This window comes from Echinops telfairi, unplaced genomic scaffold (assembly GCF_000313985.2).
Source record: "Echinops telfairi isolate 266 unplaced genomic scaffold, ASM31398v2 ScPeMD7_5592;HRSCAF=6446, whole genome shotgun sequence".
Lineage (NCBI taxonomy): Eukaryota > Metazoa > Chordata > Mammalia > Afrosoricida > Tenrecidae > Echinops > Echinops telfairi.
In genome coordinates, this window is record NW_022109491.1 from 36,876,502 (window position 1) to 36,894,724 (window position 18,223).

General features: G+C 42.1%; 1 long non-coding RNA gene across 1 annotated transcript; it reads left to right on the forward strand.

Moving 5' to 3' along the window:
* Positions 1-733: 733 nt before the first annotated feature.
* LOC123522301 lies at positions 734-17,558 on the forward strand. The gene is made up of 3 exons (XR_006680578.1): positions 734-883; positions 2,567-2,708; positions 17,502-17,558. It is a non-coding gene; the product is annotated as an uncharacterized LOC123522301 (long non-coding RNA).
* The last annotated feature ends 665 nt before the right edge of the window (positions 17,559-18,223 follow it).

An 18,223-nucleotide genomic window follows, 5' to 3' on the forward strand; every position in this document is an offset into this window, starting at 1 on the left:
TGCGCCAATGCCCCGCCTTCCTTCGCAGTGGCCTCCAAACCCAGGAGAAAAGAAAAGCTTACGGCTGTCATTTCCCAGAGTGGATCGAGAGCAGACTTGCGCAGTGAGGGCCATTCGAATGGGGGCTTACGGAGACTGGCGTCCTCTACTTCCGTGCCCTTCCCAAATTGGATCATTTCTTCCTATCTCCTCGTCCTGCCGATAGGCCGAGGTGAAGTCTTACTCCCCTCTCTCATTTAAACGGATGACGCAGGAAGTTGTGTTTCCACAGAATTTCTGTTTATGAAGTTAACCAATTTTCTGGCATTGTGAAAGCCAACTAAACCTCCGGTCCGCCTATCTTTTAGGATTATATTCCGTCGTTACTGTTCGTAGCAGTTCGGTGCCAGAAAGCGTTTCCTTCCACAAAAAATGTTGGGCTCATTTATCTTTCTTCCTCTGGATCATGTCAGCCGTTTACAGTACAGTGGGTCACCCAGCCTCATCAGCTGTCGATGGTCCCAAATTTTGAAATACCGAGAGAAGCCCGCGCCGCCATGATTGTTTCGGGCCTACCTGGGACGCCGGGAGGTCGCGAGCGGGGGCCATGTTTCTTTGGGGCAAGTCCCCAGCGCTCCGCGCTGCCTCCGGTTTGCCTCAGCGCCTCTTTCCAGCGTGACGGTGACCTCGAGCGAGATGACGCCGCTGCGTTCATCTTGGGTTCGGGCAGCGGCCGCGCTCCAAGCGCGCGGGCCAGCGCGGGGCAGGGGAGACGAGTAGGAAGCACGAGCATCCAAAGCTCCGGGCTGTTGTCCTGCGAGTCAGCCAGGTGCCACTTGAACAGACGCCAAGGACAGTAACAAAACAATTAAAAGCCCGAACCCAAACCCCGCCACCATCCTAGGTAAGGCCATGGGACTTAAGACCACCTACGGAGTTCTTCACTCCAGTTATGGATGCATCGCCTTCCCGTCCCTCTGAGTTTTGTTGTAATTTGAAATATTGAGCCTTTTCCAAGTTTTCCCCTGCTTCCTTCTCCTTTATTTTCAAAGAGCTAAGACGTTAAATATAAGGGTACTGGAGGCCTAATCTTTATGGAAGTATTGGTTTGGAAAATTCCTTAAAAAGACAAAATTGGTACACCGGATGTGCCAGGTGTGTGTATATCAAAGTATAAGACATTCAGGATATGTGATATAAATACACGTATAGCTCGGGTTTGTATGTATATCCCGTTCATTCAGCCGTTCACCACACTTATCCGAAGGAGCGCTAGGAGTTGGAATCCACTGAGTGGCATTGATTGAAATGCATGCTAGACATTCTTTGGTGGGGCAGTTCTAGAACGTGCTCTTAGGCTAAGGGGACTGTTGGACGGTTGCGTCCTCTGGAGGCACAGAGTAAGAAAAGCCTGGCCATCTGTATTTTAGAAACGAACCACTCCATACCATATGAAATACCAGACCATAAAAACAAACTCATGGTCCTCTAGTGGGTTCCAGCTCCTAGCGTCCCTACATAGCGTTTCAGAGATTGTAAACCTTACCTGGACAGATAGCCTCAACCCTTCACCGGAGGGGCTACTATTGAGTTTGAACCGCTGACTTTTTGGTTAGCTGTCCAATGCTCACCTGCCTATGTGAAGCACCGTGCTACATAATTAACATATATTAGCTGTGTCGGGCACAGTTCTTGTTTAACCCACGTTGCATCGGCATGCATGGGAATCAACTCAATGGTTTCACGTACATCAAGGCAAAGGGATTGAGCAGGACAGGCATTCTGGGAAATGGTTTGGGATTGCTTCCAGGCCACTATAATAAAGCCAATATTGCAATAAAGCAAATACCACAGTAATGCAAGACACAGCTTTTTTATTTTTTGGTTTCTCAGTATGCATAAACATGCTTATACTGTATTGTCCTCTATTAAGTATGTAGTGATATTATGAGCAATACTGTGAGGAGTATCGAAATGTCATACAGAGACATAAAGTCAGTGTGTGCTATTGGGAAAATGATAGACCTACTTGACATGGGGTTGCTATAAACCCTCAGTTTGTGAAAAAAACACTGTGAAGAACAATAAATGAAGTGCAGTAGGAGGTATGCCTGTCAACCTTAAAAATAAAAAAAACACCTTTTAATTGTAACTATCCCCTTGATAGCTAGGGGCAGGTATAGTGTTTCTGGGTCTAAGCTGCTAAAAAAGGAGCTCTGGTGGTGTGGGGTAGGCGCTGCTGGCAACGGCAGGGCCAGCAGTTCAAACCCACCAGCTGCTTTGAGGGAGTAAGGTGATGCTATCAGTTGTTGTAAACTCAGAAACCCAAAGGGATAGTTCTCCTTTGTCTATGAGTTGGAATCTGTTAGAGGACAGTGGGTTGGCTCCCATAAAGATTTCCAGTCTTAGAAACCCAAAGGAGTGGTTCTGGGTCTTATAGGGCCCCTATGAGTTGGAATTTACCTGATGGCAGAGGGTTTGGGTTTAGCACTGTTTAGGACTAGATAAATATTCTGAGCACTATATAAACAAATATTCTGCTTGCTTTTCCCGCCCCCCCTCACCTTCCCCCCCACCCTTGCTCTAGGAATACACTGTGTTGACTTTTCTGTCTTGTGTCACGGACGTAGCTGTAAGGAACCTTGGTGGTACAGTGGATAAGTGCTCGGCTGCTCACAAAGGTTGGGAGTTCCAGCCTACCCACCCAAGCATCTCTCTGAGGACAACAGGTAACAGTTTGCTTTTTAAAATGTTTTAGCCAAGAAAACACTTTTTTTCCATGGCACCCAGAATTGGTAGGCCACTTGGCCAATTTTGTAGCGACCATATAGGGCAGAAGGAGTTGGCATTGACCCTATGGTAGTGAGTCTGGTTATTCAACTTGCTCAGGGCCTTATTACTCAAAGTTGGTCCACAGAATAGAAGCATCGCATCACCTGAGAGCATGTTAAAAAATGCACATTCTCAGCCTCTATCCCAGACCTGCTGGTCAGAATCTACCAAAGTGACTGAGTCCTCTTGTAGCATATAGTTTGGAGAGTGTTGGTTTAGGGCAGGGGTGTTAAACTGGCCGCATGAACCCCACCCCCACCCCCCGAGGTAATTTTTTGTGGCCCATGATGCTCTGAAATAAAATGAAAATAGAAAAAAATTGTTATGAAGAAAATAGTGCTTAGGGAAGATCAAGGCAATAGTGTACACACAATTCCCTCGTTACATTTTATTTCAGAGCATAGTGGGCCACAAAAAATTATCTCGGGGGCCACATGTTGCCCACGGGCCGCCAGTTTGACACCCCTGGTTTAGGGCATGGACTGAGGAGACTACCTTCCTGTTTTCAATCTGTGCCTCGTAACCAGACCTACAATGTATTATCAGCTCATGACTTGTATTAAGTACAGCGGCCCTTTTGCCTGAGTGTCTGTGTGTTTAGTGTACCAGCTTGATGCCAAGGTGCCCAGCTAGCCTTCTAAACACCTGTGTGTCTTCTTGTCATTTCTGTTACTGACTATATTAAAGAGGGAGAGGGTTTTTTTTTTTTCTTTTTTAATTTTAAGGTCTACATGGTAGAAAACAAAACAAACATACTGTTTCCTATCTTCTTTCTACCCTGTGGATTCTCGTAATTTTTGAAAAGGTGAGCTCACATGCCTGCATGAGCACGAGTCAATGTTCCTTTAGAGCAGGGGTCAGCAAATTGTAGCTGGTAAGTCATAGACGGCTCTTTCGGTATGGACGTGTGGCTCTGAAGTAAATTTAAAGGGTATTATTCAGGTAATGGTGATTTCATTTGTTTATAGAAATATATTTGTGGCTCTCAAATTTTTTAATTTTTGTGAGGGACGGGGTTGGCTCTTCCATCTCAAAAGTTTGCTGAGCTTTTAGAAAATCGTGGCCCAGGGTTTACCAAAGCGTTTTGTGCTACCTTGCTTTCTTTTGGGTCTTCCTTCTTTAGAGAAATCTAAGTGGAAGTCAGGAGCCCTCAATCTTGGCTGCACATGAAAATTCCCCGGGGGACTTATAAAAGACATTGTTGACCATCGGCAGCAGAGGCAGAGACGCTGGATGGAATTAAGGAGCCAGGAATGAATTTGAAAGAACAGCAGAGGACTTTTTAATTTTTGTCTTTTCAGCCTGTAGATTGCTTTCCCTCTTTTGGCTTTGTGACTAAGAGAATTGCACCGGGGATGCGATAAATCAGCTTCCCAGTAACTGATCAATCTATCATTTATTTGTTTGGTGTCCTCAGCAAACTGTCTAGTTTTTTTTATTTTTTATTTTTGGTCTCTCCTATGAATTGGAGCAAGAAGACTGAAGATCACGTGTATTTTGGGGTTTTGGTCACATGTGAATACGGGGAATTCTGTCACAAATGTTTTTGTATTTTGTGAATGTGAGGAAGTAGTTTGTAAGGACAATATTTGTTGCTTCTGATTATCACATAGTCTGTCTTACAGTTAGCTACCTGGTGGGCCTGGCTTAGGGCTGCTAATCTCAAGGTAGGCAGTTCAAGCCTACCAGCTACTCCTCGGGAGAAAGATGAGGCTGGCTGCTCCCATAGATTTACACTTTCAGAAAGCCTACATAGGGTGTCTCTGAATTAGAATGGACTCGAAGGCGGCGAATATCTTTTATTAAGGATCCCTGGTGATGCAGTGGCTAAAGCACTAGGCTGAGAAAAAAAAGTTGGCAGTTTGAGTCCACTAGCCAGTTCCTTGTGAGAGTGACCGCAGGCTAGTTTCCTTGAAGTTTACAGCCTTGAAAGCATATGGGACAGTTCTCCCTGGCTTGTGAGATTGCTGTGACTCAGGAACTACTCAATGGCAGCTTTTTTGGGGGTGATATCTTACCCTGTGTGTGACAGTGTGCATAGTAGGTAAGGGAGTGAACGCTAGAGCCAGTCTCCCTAGGTTCAAATCCTATCACCAGTTCATCTGTCTACTAGTTATGTGACCCGAAGCAAATTACTTATCCCCTGTGTGCTTCAGGGCCCTCATTCCTGCAGTGGAATTGAAGTGATGATTAACTGTACCACAAAGTGCCTAGAACGGTACCTGGTGCAAAGTCACAGTTACACGAATGCTAATTATTATCATGTGTTGGATTATCAAGGCTTGATCATATGTACAAATAACCATCAGGAAAGCGATTGTGCAGTTGTATAATTTCTCAATACATGCATTTATTTAGACTGTGGTCTACATACAATGAACCAGGCCATGGAAATTCTTTTTTTTTTTTTTTCTTAGAGTGATCTTTTTATCTGAACAGTTTGAAAAACCAGAAGTCAAACCTGTTACCATGGAGTCAGTTCAGACTTGGCCTTATCGAGGTACAATTGTCATACAGTAAAACTGCACACATTTCAAGAAGAGTGTAAGATTTGACATGTCTCAGCATGTATACTCCGGCCAAGCCATTGCCTCAACCAGGGCAATGGACATGAACATCATCCTCAAAAGTTTCTTCGTTGCTCCTTTGTAATCTCTTCCTTGGGCTGCTCTCTTCAGGCAGCCACCAATCTGCTTTCTGTAGCTGCAGCTAAGCTTGTGTTTCCTAGGTTTTTATCTAAATGGAAGTTTGTTTGTTTAATCGTTCTCATTGTGATGAGCCCTGCCGGTGCCGTGGTTAGTGCTCGGCTGCTACCCCGAACGGGGGCTGGTGGGCTGACACCACCTCGCCTAGAAAACCCGAGGGGACAGTTCTACTCGGTCCCATGAGGTCCCTGTGAGTTGAAGTTGACCTCAGGGCACCCTGAGCTGCGCTGCTATAGAAAGACAAGCTTGTCTGCTCCTAGGAAGAGTTGCAGCCCAGAAACCTTATGTAGGTTTTTTGTGAGTCTGAATTGACTCAGTGGCTGTGCGTTTGGGTTTTTGAGGCATATGTGCATTTCTAGAGTCTTTTCTCCTAAGGAAATCAGTGCCTGCCTGGTAGCTTCATGATATTGGCATTTTGTGCCTGAGTAAATAGGCGCTGGTAACTAAAACTGAACGTGACTTATATCAAACAGTATTATAGACTGTCATTGTTGAAGCATTTGGACATGTGACAGTTCATTTGTACCATTATTTTGATTTTTTTTCCCTCCCTCTAGGTTGAAAATATTGAGTATGTTTGGAAGATTCTTAAAATTTTTAATTTATGCACAATAAAATTCACCTTTGTTGGCTTCATTAATTTTGACCAGTGCACTTAAGTCATATAACAGTGATCTAACTCACTGCCCTCGACTCTGTTCCAACTCACAGAGACCTTATAGGACAGAGTAGAGCTGCCCTTGTGGATTTTTGGAAGAGACTGTAACTTTCATGTAGTAGAAAGCCTCATCCTTCTCCCTCGGAACTCAGCAGCCCAGTTTGTTTTCTCCCATACCACCAGGTGTCCATTGTTACATGTGCGTACAGAGCAGTTCCATCACTCTTCCCAGCTTCCTCCAGCTGCACCTTTGGAGTGACCCACTCCCACCCATCTCCCCTTAGCAACCAGTGATCTCTCTTTTCTCCGTCCTGTGATTTTTGCACAGAAACTATTAGAAAGCAGTAGATACCAGAATGGGACTTGGATTCTGACATGTGCTGTCTGCGTGTACGCTATGCGTTCACAGAAAAGACTGTAGTTCACGGTGAGCACCAACTATATATACCAAGGTCTGGACCGAGTAGTGACATATCTGGTATTCTGGTAGCCTAGTGGATTGCTAACCATTAAAGTCAGTATTTGAATCCACCAAATGCTCCATGGGAGAAAGAAGAGGCCTTCGGTTTCCATCAAGATGTGCTTCCTCAGAAGTCCAAGTTCCGCTCTGTGGCATAGGGCTGTGATGAGCTGGTGTCGCCTTGGTGGCAGTGAGTGAGTCACGCAGGCCCATGAGATGCTAGGGACTCATTTCATAGGCGAGAAAACCTGAGGCATAGAGCAATTAAATAGCCTCTTACGTGAAGAGGCAAGAGTTTCAACCAATTTCTTTGGTTATACTAGAACCCAAGGATGTACCATGGGTTGATATGTCTGTTCTGACCAGGCATTCAATAAAAATAAAAATCAATTACCCCTGTGTAGATCTGGACTCATCATTACCCCAGGTCGATTAAGTAGGACTGCGCTCCTCCGGCTTTTCAAAGGCTAGTTTTTCCGTAGATCACCAGGCCTTTCTTCCAAATGACCTCTAGGTGGCGTCAAACCGCCAACCTTTCACTTAGCAACTCACTGCACCATCCAGGGACTCCTGATAGAAAAAGAGACTGCTTTTTAATGAGTCATTTAAGTAGGGCCTCGTGGGGTTTGTTTTTGTGGGTGCAGCAGGAAGAGGAGGTTCAGATTAAGGGTCAACTCACTGGGTTAAGGGTGTAAAACTCATTGCCACCGAGTCAATTCCAACTCAAAGCAATTACTTGACAAAGTGGAACTAATTTCAGCCAAGGGTTTCAGTATTTGACCCACTTCTAATGATAAAGAAAAGAGGAAAAAGTTTTAACTTTGCTATCATTTGCATTATCTCCTTGTATTGTTGGACGTGTAATAATTTTTCTAGATAAAACTTGAAACTGGAAATTAGAAACTATATGTTTTGTTCCCCCTAGTCTTTTTAATCTGAGGTAGTTGCTTTTGGGTATGACATAGGCCAGAAACACTACAGGGAAGACAAATGTGGATTTCAGAGTGCCTTGGATTTTCCCACAGAGTAATCTGGAAGGTCATGGGCTTTCTTTATTAGACTTTATCTCTGCTTTGTATTTAAATGACAGGGCAGGCTTGTGATCCTCTTTTAATCTACTTTCATTCTCTCCCTAAATTAATTTTCTTAAGGTCTTAAGACCTTTTCCCTCCCCACTAATGACACACATGCACACATATTTTAGTGGAATCATACATATTTTGGCAAAAATTCTTCTTTCTGAAGGCATGTCTGCATCCAGGCCAAAAAAATGGGCTCAAGAATGTTGGATAGAGGCTGAAACATTGTCTGCAAGATTTATAATATGCTTAAACTTTTCAGCATGTTATATAAATTATTATTTCATATATTTGGGAAATTGATCATTTTGGAGATTGCCCTGACCTTAAAAATAGTCCCCCAAATAAAAATTCACCAGAGTTTAAACTACTGACAGCTCTGGGAACAGTTTTTTTTTTTTTTTTTTAATTAAAGAAAAAAAATTCTGCCTTAAACCCGAGGCACTGAGATTGCCACATTTCCGGAAAGCAGCTTTGAGATCCTAGGAAAGTAATTTTTTAAGATGCCCATTTGCTTTTTAACGATCAGTAAAACAAGTTTAGGAAAGCCTCAGGATGTTCCCAGATTCAAAACTTAATTAATACAGAGGCTAATAATATCTCTTCCATTAAAGTGAATGTTAGAATGTCAGTATTTGAAATACACACATGAAAAATTATGCGCTGAAAAACTCCCAATTATGGCCTAAACTTGAGCCTTCCTCTGATCTGTTGCCCATTATTTTCAATACAAAAGCCTTTTAGATCTCCTGTGTGTGTTTATATGAATTACAACTCTTTCAACTTTGACTGCATGATACATAAAACTTAAGCGCTGTTTATATATCGAAGTAGTCCCAGTGTACTTTGAACATTTAAAAAGGCTTAATGTGGAATTTGGGATTTGGGGACAGTACAGATGCATTCGCCACCTGCCTGTCAGTTTGTCATCCTGTGGTGGCATGTATGTTGCTGGGAAGCTGGAAGCTATGTCTCAGGTATTTCAAATACCAGTGGGGTCACCTTTGGATAGGCTTCAGCTTCCAGACTCAGATTGCCAGGAAAAAAATCTTGATGATTTTCTTCTGAAACGATCCACTGAAAATCTCATGGTCACAACAGATCATTGTTCTACCCCCTTGCTTTGCACATGTCATCAGGTGGGATCGACCTACCACAGTCAGAAGGTATCGGCTATCTAGCACTGTGCTTATCTAAACATGCATTAGATGAAGTACTGATCTTTAAAAGTGGTATATTAAACCAATCAATAGCCTCTGATTTAGTAGTGTCAGCAAAGTTAGCCAACTTTTGACGCCTACTACTGCCATGCCCCAGAGCCCCGGCTGGTGCAGTGGTGAAGTATTGGGCTGTCGGCCAGCTGTCCCTCGACGAAGGAAGATGAGGCTTTCTGCTCCCATCAAGTTTTACCGCCGGGAATCCTAGGAAGTTTGCCTCTGTTGTATAGGGTGGCTCTAAGTCCGAATTGACTCAGTAGCACTGGATTTTGTACTGTGCCCCAGAGTGACATTTGAGCATAGAAGTTGGTATCCGATGGATGTGTGGCCCAGAAAAGGGAGATTCCTAGAGGGCTCTACAGTTGAGTTTTAGAGAATAAATATACCATAAGAGTGAGGGGCATTTCATTGCAAAGCTGGGGAGGGCCTGACAAGCTGGGAAGTTCTGCGAACTGTGAGAGAGCGAGGTATGGGCTGGGACTCCGATGAAGGGTTTTTGATGCCGTACTACATTCTACTGAACAGGTTTGAATGGGGGGTTCTTTTGCTCAGAAACCACTGGTGATATTTTGGGGGAGGAGGGAATGCAAGGATAGAGGGAGGAGGTGTTGTGAGAGGTGTTTAAAAATGCTGGGGGAGAGTGGCCTCTAACCTCCTCTGACTTCACAAGAGTAAAGGAGAATCCAACTCATGAACATCAGCCCAAGATGATTCTTAGGCGGCAGAGACAAGACATGCCTCCAACGTGCTTACGATTTGTGATACCAACAGCCCCTCCACATAGCTCTCTCCACTTCTCAGCCGGGGTTCATAATTCACTCCAGTGGCCACTCAGAACTCACAGACCATACTCATGATTATGAGCCTCATTAGGGAAGGTAACACGTTATCATTCAGCATCGCAGATGCTCAAGGGACACTTCTCAAGTCAAGACAGCCTCTTCCCAGCAATGCTTGCTCCCTTTTTGGTCCTGGGCCTCGTATCCACACTGCCCCTTGGCTTCTGCCCTGATTGTACGCTGTTTCAAAGCTCTTCAAGGCTTGCAGACTGGGCCAGGAAGCCTGTACTCTATCGCGTGCTCTAGCCTGTGCTACTGCTGCTGCCAGCCCTTCTCCTGCACTGGGGGAGGTTCAGTGTGCAAGGATCTTGAGGGTCGAAGGAAATCTTTCTCTCTTGGTTTTTGTTTCTTGTTGGTAGTGAGACACCCCTTACTGCTTCTTACTCACCTATTCACACCCCTTTACTGCTCATTTTAAGCCCAGCAGATTGGCAAACCTAGCCGATCTCCTCTTTCACAATCACAATCACCATGCTAACAGTTACGACTGAATCTTATTATTCTCTCAGGATCTTCCCATCAGGAAAAAAGTAGTTTTTTGGGAGTTTACATAAAACATATTAAAGAATCCATTGCATTTCAAGAAGCTGTTCTCAAGGTAACCATCTCTGGGTTTTGAATCCCCTGGTATCACCATGTGACTGTCATGTGCACTGCCCTAGATGGCAGCGTGTGCTCTACAATAATGAGAGGGAATGAGTACTGTTCACTGGTTCCTTGTTTGGTGGTCTGCCATGTCTAGGCATCATGTTTCTTAACCCATTGCCCTCAAGTAAATGCTGATTCCTAGCGATGTGTTACGACAGAGTAGAATTGCCCCCATAGGATTTCCAAGACTGTATATCTTTACAAAGCAGAATGCCACAATGTTTTCCCTTGGAGCAGATGGTGAGCTTAAACTGCCGACCTTTAGTTCAAACCGCTGACCTTTCAGTTAGCAAATGAGTGCTTTAACTACCCCATCATCAGGGCCCCCCAGGAGAGCTAAGAGATTGATGATTGGATGTTGCATAGTGGTTATCAAGGCAAAAATAAAGGACCAGAAACACTCTCCGTCTTGGCAGACCTGTTGCCAAGGAAGCAAGCCGACCTTGCTTCCTGTGCCACATCTGCCCATTTTTTCTTGTAGGCTATTTTATTTTGAGGTGATAGCAGGTGCTGCTGACGGGTGGATCTTGCTTGTGAATGCACCTCTATCCATTTCTTTATGGGACAGAATTCTTTACGTTTAGACAAAATTAAAAAAGATATCTTTTATTTAGAATTAATTATAGATTCACAGGAAGTTGCAAAACCAGTACAAAGAGGACCTGTGTACAATTTACTCAGTTTCCAATGTTGATAACAGCTTGCATAGATATAGTACAAATATCAAAACTAGGGAGGTAATACAATTCACTGACCTTATCAGATTTTACCCATGGTGCATATATTGATCTCCGTGTGTTTGTATAATTTTACAGATTCATGTAATGATTACCATAATCAAGATGAAGAACTGACCATGGCATTGCCATTCGTACACCCCTCTCTGCCTCTTTCACCAACTCCTGGTGACTCTTAATCTGGCCTTCTCCTCTTGTGGTTTTTTTTGTCGTTGTAGTATTTGTATTTTTTTTAAATCATTTTATTGGGGCTCATACAACTCATCACAATCCATACATACATCAATTGTGTAAAGCGCATTTGTACATTCATTGCCCTCATCATTCTCAAAACATTTGCTTTTCACTTAAGCCCCTGGCATCAGCTCCTCATTTTTTTCCCCTCCCTCCCTGCTCCCCCTCCCTCATGAACCCTTGATAATTTATAAGTTATTATTTTGTCATATCTTGCCCTGTCCGACGTCTCCCTTCACCCACTTCTCTGTTGTCCGCCCCCCAGGGAGGGGGTCACATGTAGATCTTTGTAATCAGTTCCCCCTTTCCCACCTACCCTCACTCTACCCTCCCATTATTGCCACTCACACCACTGGTCCTCAAGGGATCATCCGCCCTGGATTCCCTGTGTTTCCAGTTCCTATCTGTACCATTGTACATCCTCTGGTCTAGCCAGACTTGCAATGTAGAATTGGGATCATGATAGTGGGGGGAGAGGGGGAAGGAAGCATTTAGGAATTAGAGGAAAGTTGTATGTTTCATCATTGCTACATCGCACCCTGACTGGCTCATCTCCTCCCCAAAACCCTTCTGTAAGGGTATGTACAGTAGCCTGCAAATGGGCTTTGGGTCCCCACTCCGCACTCCCCACCTCATTCACTATGATAACATTTTTTGTTCTGATGATGCCTGATACTTGATCCCTTCTACACCTCGTGATCACACCGGCTGGTGTGCTTCTTCCATGTGGGCTTTGTTGCTTCTGAGCTAGATGGCCGCTTGTTTACCTTAAAGCCTTTAAGACCCCAGACGCTGTATCTTTTGATAGCCGGGCACCATCAACTTTCTTCGCCACATTTGCTTATGCACCCATTTGTCTTCAGCAATCGTATCATAGAGGTGAGCACACAGTGAATGATATGACTTTTTGTTCTTTGAAGCCTGATAAGTGATCCCTTCGGTACCTCGTGATCACATAGGCTGGTGTGCTTCTTCCATGTGGGCTTTGTTGCTTCTGAGCTAGTTGGCCACTTGTTTACCTTCAAGCTTTTAAGACCCCAGACGCTTTATCTTTTGATAGCCGGGTACCTTTGATAGCTTTCTTCACCACATTTGCTTATTCACCCGCTTTGTCTTCAGAGATCATGTCGGGAAGGTGAGCATCAGAGAATGCCAATTTAATAGAAGAAAGTATTCTTGCATTGAGGGAGTACTGGAGTGGTTGTTCCCTTGTCCCTGGGTTTGTTAACACCACTTCCTTTCCCCCACCTCCCCCTATCCCATGTCCCCCCGGAACTGTCGGTTCCGTTGTTTTCTCCTCCAGATTGTTCATCCAACCTATCTTATTTAGACAGACCTACAGAGATAATAACATGCACAAAATCAAGACAGAGCAAAACCAAGCAACAATATACAACAAAACAACAACAACAACAAAACAACGACAAAAAAACAAAACAGAACATAACAAGAAAGAAAAGCTTGTAGTTAGTTCAAGGATTGTTTGTTGACCTTTAGGAGTGTTTTCCAGTCCAGTCTGTTGCACACCACGTCATGGCTCCAAAGTCCACCTTCAGCATTCCCTGGGGACCTCGCCGGTCCATTCCCTTGCTGTTCTGTTGCACCCCCTTAGTGTTTTGCCTCCGTGTGCCTCTTGTGTTAGTTTGAGAATGTTTTATTAGTAGAATCATATAGTGTGTGACATTTTGTGATTGGCTTTTTCCACTCATTTAAGTTTGAGACATACCCATTTAAGTTTTGTGTTTTCTTCCTTTTTATTGCTGAATATTATTCCATGGTTTGAGTGTAGTGTCATTTAATTAGCCAGTTACTACCCTTTGGAGGGCATCTGGTTTGTTTGTTTGTTTGTTTTTCTAGTTTGGGCTGTTATCAGTACTGTTGCTATAAACAGTCATGTACAGGTTTTTATGTAGATGTACGATTCCATTTTTCTCCCTGTTGAGCCTTGTTTTAACAAAAGATTCTCTAATGGAGCAGCAGAAGCACAAATAGCAAGAGATGAAATACATAAAGGAGATCTAATAAAATTCTGAAAATTTTTTACAGCAAAAAACTTTACCGGAAAACAAAACAAAACAAAAACTTTACCAAATAAGCAAAAAGACAGGGGACCAACTGTGACAATATGGAAGCCACATATTCAATAAGAATCTAATAACCCAAATTTACGTACTTTAAAACTTCAGCAACTTAAAGAAAGGACCTAATCATAAAATAGGCAAAGTACCTGAATAGACATTTCACCAAAAGGACATTCATATGGCCACCAAATGCACGAGAAGATGTTCAATGTAATTGAAAATCAAAATTACAAGAGATACCGTTTCACTCCCAAGAGGATGACTAAGGAAAAAAAAAATTGAAAACAGAGACTTGTGTACCAGTGTTTACTGGAGCACTACTGACAATAGCCACAAGGAGGAAACAACTTAAATGCCCACCAAGAGATGGATGGAAAGATAAAAGTGTTACAGAGTGGTACAGTGTGCAATGGAGTACTTCTCAGCCTGTAGGAGAAATCAAAGTTTGATACCTTCTGCAGTGTGGATGAAGCTTGAAGACATGATGCTGAGTGAAATAAGTTAATCACAAATGAACAAATGTTGTATGACCTAACTTACATAAAAAGGCAAAATGCATATGTATGAAAAGAACAGAGTTGATTGGTGTTTATCACAGGTGGGAGGGGAAGATAGAGGGGAGTGTTTACTTATAGAGTTTCACTTTATAGTGATGGAAAAATCATGTTGCTCAATGCCAGGGTTGCACCGCTGACTGTTTAAATGCTGTCATTAAGTTGACCATCCTCAAAAAAGAGAGTTGGCAAGAATTGTACAATAGATATATGTTACTGGACCATTTGGAAAGACATTGTCAAATGAGAACCCGATTTGCTATGTAAGTTCCTACTTAAAGCAATAAAACATTAAAAAAAAAACCCTGAAATCCTGAAATACTCATCGCTTGTCTAGTAGTGGCCCTGCCACTCTATGCACGGCTTCACTTTCCAGCAGTCAGCTGCAGTCCAGAAATGTTAAATGTGTGCACGATGAAATCTTATGGCACCCCACTTCACTCTGGCCAGGACAGTATTCATCTGTTTGTCCAGTGTACCCACATTTTTTTATTCTACATTCCCATTGAGTTAGTGTTGTTAATCTGTTCAGTATATATAGCAATCGGTACTATCTACAGTTTCAGGCAACTTCTGGGCTCCTTGAAGTGTACCTCTTTTAGATCAGGATGACTGCTGAGTACAGGAGCACAGTTGACTTTTTATATCGATCTTTCAGTTGACTGCGTTGTCAAACTCATTTATTAATTCGTGTGTGTATGTGTGTATCCTGTAGGATTTTGTAGAAGGTTAAGTATTGCTTCTAGGGTTCCAGTTGATGCATGGCTGGGGTGTATTCTGAATAAGCACGCCTGCGATGTCTCTGTGATCAGCAGATGGCTGCAGACAAGTTCTGTCAGTAATGCACTCATCTTAACCTTGTGAGGCTGCCTTCAAAAAAAGATTCACTCAAAACAGTGGCTTCCAAGGGGTTCTGCTGGGTCAGTCAAATTCAAAGTCAAGAGATCAGCTCAAAACGTTATGGTAACTGGGGGACTTCTAAGAAGTAAACATGATATATATTTATCAAAGGATGCAGGATGTTTATGGGTGCTTTTTCTGAAGAAGTTTTAAGAAAATGAAAAACTTCATTAGAAAAAGCCAAGGAAGTGGCACTAAGCAGCTTTCCCCCCTATCACAACAATGCACCTGCTCATTCTTGGAAGGTAGCAAGAGCTGTCTATCCATCCAACACCATTAATTAGCCTTTTCAGACTTCTCCCCCCCTAAAAAAAACCACTCAATATTTTAAAGGAACAGGATTTGGGGTCCCTTAGAGATGCCAAAATTACCTTTTTGATGTGATGTAAAAGAGAAAATTGTTTTGGTGAAGGATTACTACTCATTATCTACTGCCATATGAATTGCCTCTCATAGTGATCCTATGAGATGAAATAGACCTGCTCCTCAGGCCTTCAGAAACGTCTTTACAGGAACAGATAGCCTCATCTTCTGCAGAGTGGAGGGCGGGTTTGAACCCTTGACCTTGTCAGAAGTCCATCCCTTAATCTACGGCAGGACAGCACTAGGGCTCCTTGAGGAAGGGTTAGAGGTGGAAACACCCCTTTCAAAAATGTATAGACCTGGGGGGTGGGGGGGTGGAAATGAGGAGCTGATACCAAAGGCTCAAGTAGAAAGCAAATGTTTTCAGAATGCTGAGGGCAACAAATGTACAAATGTGCTTGACACAGTGGATGTATGTATGGATTGTGATAAGAGTTGTACGAGCCCCAAATGAAATGATTAAATAATAAAAAAACCCAAAAATGTATAGACCTAGATGGAAGATATAGTGAGAAACAACAGCTTCACATTTTGATATTTTTATTTAAGAAAGAAAGGTTTCTATGATTTTGTAGTAACACTTGTTGGTATAATATATATAAGAACATGCCTTTTGTAAATAGAGGTAGTTTACCTCTCTCTTCCCAATCCGGATGCCCTACTTGCCCTCGCAATAGCCTCTGTACAATATTGAAGTGAAATGAGACCAGACATCCTTTTTTTTTCTATTCTTCGTGTGGGAAACATTCAGCCTGTCACCTTTAAGCATGTTAATTATGGGTTTTTCATAGATGATCTCAATGAGATTGAGGATGCACTTAGTGGTTGAGTGTTTTTTTATGAACTTAAATTTAGTTTTGTTAAATGGTTTATTGTTACTTTTATTGAGATGATCATATTTTGCTTTTTATTCTGTGACTATGGTTGGAAAAGTAATTTCTTTTAGAAAGATTTATATTAGACCAATTCCAATGAGATGGAGATTAAAGATACTTTATACTTCACTATTATAAAATGCTCTATCACTCCATTCTTCTTGATATCAATCACCGCTCCTCCCCATAGTATATTTCTTCAAATCCCAGGGTTCTACAATTTGCTGTAACATCTCATAGAACTCATGAATTGTTAAGGAGATGGTTCACATGGTGTAGTAGCTGGTAAATCCATAATCCAAAATTCATACCACAATCTGGAGGAGCCTCCTCACCCACAAGGCTGGTGAAGCTGGTGAATCAGGTCAGGTGGTAGTCTGCAACTCAAGCCCTCCAAACTGGAGGTCAGGCAGATGCAAGCCAGATGCAGGATCTAGAGCAAAAGAGTGAAATATCCGCAGGTCTTGTCTGGGCAGGGCAGAACACACTGGGACTCTTGTCAAGATGGCTACCTATGTCCAGGGCCAGAAAAGTCCTTTTGGGTGGTGGCTGATATCTGGTTGGTGGTTTTCACCAGTGACTCAGCAGTAGTCTTTGTCCCCTGCTGGATTGTGAAGGGGAAATCACAAATGCGGCTATGATAGAGGTATGGTTTTTGCCTTCTACAGACTTAAATCTCCAAGGTCTCAAAATATATATTTCACCTTGATCCTATCTCACTAGTATAACCGATAACTCCTTCCAAAATAGTTGTTATAACCACTGTGGTTAGAAAAGACATATTAAGTAACTATGCCTAGATGGTCTATTAATATTATTATTTGATATTAAACCAACCTTACATTCTTGAGAAGACTCCAATTTTGTCATAGTTTATATACTTCTTTTCATCTGATGCCAGATTTGGTTTGCTAGTATTTTGGTGTTGATTTTGTGTCTGTGTTTGTAAGAGAGAATAATGTGTTTTATTCTTTCTTGCGATCTTCTTGTCTAGTTTTGGTATCACAGTAACATTGGCTCTGTAATAATTTGAGAACTCTTCTACATTTTTGAAGAATTTGGCAAGGTTTGGTATTGCTTTGTCTTTAAACATTTGGTAGAGTTCACTAGTGAAGGTATCTGGGCTGGACTTGTTTGTGTGGAAAACTTACTTATTAATTCATTATAGTAATTTGTAGCAAATTAAAGATAATTATTAATAACATTTGCCTGTTGATATTTAATGATTAAATATCTGTTGACATTTAGTGATTCAGCCAATGATTTTCCTATATATGATATCCAAATAGAAACAGATTTTGATATGTATCCTTATAACTTTCTTTTTTCTTCTTTTAAAGGTATATAATTACTCTTGAATCAGTAAGCCATGGCAAGTAAGAAATTTGCTGTTAAAGTAAGTCATACTTAATAGCTTTTAAAAAAGTTAATCATTTTCTACTGAAACTGACTTCTCTATTGGTTGAGAAAAATGAATTTTTTTCGATTTCAATTTGGTATTCTATTAGAAATTTAAATTTTTATTTTAAGAATGAAATGGAGGATAAAATCAACATTTCGTATGGCTAAGCCCTTGCTTAAAATCATTTAAAAGATACCACTTGATCATAACTTGATCCTTAATCATAAAAATTCTTATTTACATTGCATATCCACGACACACCTATGGATTATGGTAAAGCAGATCAAAGGTCAGAGTAAAAAGAAAACAACTAACAAATGCTGTACTGAAGAGAATTCTCTTGTTTTGCTGTCCTTTCTAGTATATTCTTGTTTCTCTTCTCAGCTGAAGGGGGATGAGAGGGCTATAAGAGGTGGTGTTACAGAAGATGTGAAGAATTTATCAATAATTATCAGTTTCAGAGATAATTTGATATGTACATGTTGATTGTAGACATTTTCTATATGCTGGTGTTATCTTAAGAACAATTTCGAAACACTAACCCAGGTGAGTTGTAGTCAGCTGCACGAAGCTCCCCCTCCCTTGGACTCCGTGAGTAGTGAACACGCGTGTAAGTGTCATTGCTGACTTATTTCTTGCACCCATATCGTCTTTAGCACT